The following is a 2,268-nucleotide window of genomic DNA, read 5'->3' as shown; positions in this document are numbered from 1 at the left end:
CTATTTCTAAACCCAAATGACAAAATCCAAAACTGAGCATCTGTGCACACACACACACACACACACACACACACACACACACACACACACCCCTACACATGTAAAGCCACTGCTTTGAAAAGTAGAGCTTCCCATCTGGACACATAAAGCCAAGTGGTCTAAAGTTCAGGGTAGCCAGTATTTTTCCAGTGTGCGTAAGCTGCTCCTCAGCAAATAATGCACTCTTTATACTCCCAGATTGACGCTCCCCCAACAGAAGTGTTACTATTCAGCAAAATAATAGAGGTTCAATGCAGAAGCCAGCTAAAGTCAACGAGCTGTACTGTGAGACATCTAGAAAAAGAAATAAACCAGAGCTGGGGTGAAGAATGTGAACATTAAGATGTTCTCCCAACTTCCACATCAGAGCCAAGTGTGTTGTTGCCAGGCTCGGTTACCAGGGAAGGGCTCTTGCTGGCATCCTGTACCTGGAGATTTCTTCATCCCAACTCCAGCCCTTCTTCTCCGTCAGAGAGGGGAAACAGGTGAGACCGAGGCTCTTGCTGCAGCCCAGGCTGGCTTTAAACTCATGGTACTTGTCCTGCTTCAGCCTCACAATGCCTGGCCTCTAGCCATCCTTCCTGAATGACTTAGCTTTTGCCATGAAGACCCCTCTCCTGTGCTGTCTAGTTTTTCTTTTCTTTTTTTTTTTCTTTTTTGACAGGGGAGAGCGCAAACGCAGTCCCCCACTCCCACAAATTATGCAGTCAAGTTTCCCGCATTTGGGGAAATCGCAGGGGTCAGCACATCCGGAGTGCAATGGATAAGCCTCGCCCTGGGAAAACCACCTTCGTGATCATGGTATCTCCCCTGCCAGGTAAGTATGCTGTCTAGTTTTATGTCAACTTGACACAAGCTAGAGTCATCAGAAAGGAGGGAATCTCAATTAAGAAAATGCCCCCAGATGATCAGGCTGTAGGAGCCTGAAGCCTATGGAACATTTTCTTAATCAGTGGTGGATGGCAGAGGGCCCAGCCTTTTAATGGTGATGCCATCCATGGGCAGGTGGGTCTAGGTTCTATAAGAAAGCAGGCTGAGCAAGCCAAGAGGAGCAAGCCACTAAGTAGCGCTCCTTCATAGCTTTTGCATCAGCTCTTGACTCCAGGTTCCTGCCCTGCTTGAGTTCCTGTCCTGATTTCCTTTGATGATGAACTGTGCTGTGGGAATGGAAGCCAAATAAGCCCTTTCCCTCCCCAAGTTCCTTTGGTCATGGTGCTTCATTACAGCAATAGTACCTCTAATCTTATTTAGACAACTCCTAGACACACCCTGTTCTCAGCAGTCATCTTCTCTCACAGTCCAGGGCATGTCTGTCCTACAGAGCTTGGCTACTCACAGGGCCACCCAACCACAAGCATCACTGGCATCCCTTGGAAGCTTTCAAGACATATACAACTCAGCCCTGCCACAGCCAGACAGAAGTAACACCTACTTCTCTGGGTGATACCCATGAAGAATCAAGGTGACTCAGAGCCCTGTACCAGCTTGCACCATAGTAATGCTGGCCTGCATTTGTGGCCTCTGGATCTGAAGCAGCGTCTTATAGCTTCCTTATAGATTCCACCCACCACATACACCCCAAACACTGATTTCTTTTTCTTTTCCCTCTCTTTATAATCAATCAATTAATTCTGTGTGTGTGAGTATATGTATGTGTGGTGTGTATATGTGTGAGTGTGTCTGTATGTGTATGTAAGTATGTGTGTACGGTGTGTGTGTGTGTGTTTCTAAACATGCACACGTGTTGGAGTCAGAGGACAACTTGTAGGAATCAGTTCTGTCTTTCCACCATACGGGTTCCAGAACTCAAACTCAGGTTGTCAGAGCTGGTGGCAAGTGCCTTTACCTGCTGAACCATCTCTTCAACCTTCCTTCACCATTTTTTCCCTTTCTTTAGAGACACGGTCTTACCCTATAGCCCAGGCTGATAGGAACTCACTACTTAGCCTCGGTTGGTCTTGAAGTCACAGCCATCCTCCTGCCTCTGAGCGATGAGATGCCAGGCATAAGCTACCGTGCCTAGTTCACTGCTGCTTTCTTTGTTAGAACTTGAGAGCAACAGCCACTGAGATGCTGTCCTAGCTCTGCTGTTCTCAGTCACTTTTTCTTTCCCTTTCTGTGAAGCTGCCCTTGGCTCTTGCCCTTCGTCCACTTCCAGGCCTCGGAGCCCCAGAGGTTGCCTCAGAAGAGCTCATCAAGCTCTCCCTGGTGTCCAGGCGACAGCAGCAG

The 2,268-nt window shown here is 48.0% G+C and overlaps 1 non-coding gene across 1 annotated transcript; it reads right to left on the bottom strand.

The window, feature by feature from the left end:
• Positions 1-700: 700 nt before the first annotated feature.
• Positions 701-864, bottom strand: LOC131918903 (U1 spliceosomal RNA). The gene has a single exon (XR_009381127.1). It is a non-coding gene; the product is annotated as a U1 spliceosomal RNA (small nuclear RNA).
• Positions 865-2,268: the final 1,404 nt, after the last annotated feature.

Source organism: Peromyscus eremicus, chromosome 8b (assembly GCF_949786415.1).
Source record: "Peromyscus eremicus chromosome 8b, PerEre_H2_v1, whole genome shotgun sequence".
In the NCBI taxonomy this organism is placed as follows: domain Eukaryota; kingdom Metazoa; phylum Chordata; class Mammalia; order Rodentia; family Cricetidae; genus Peromyscus; species Peromyscus eremicus.
This window is presented reverse-complemented; position numbering and strand designations above follow the sequence as displayed.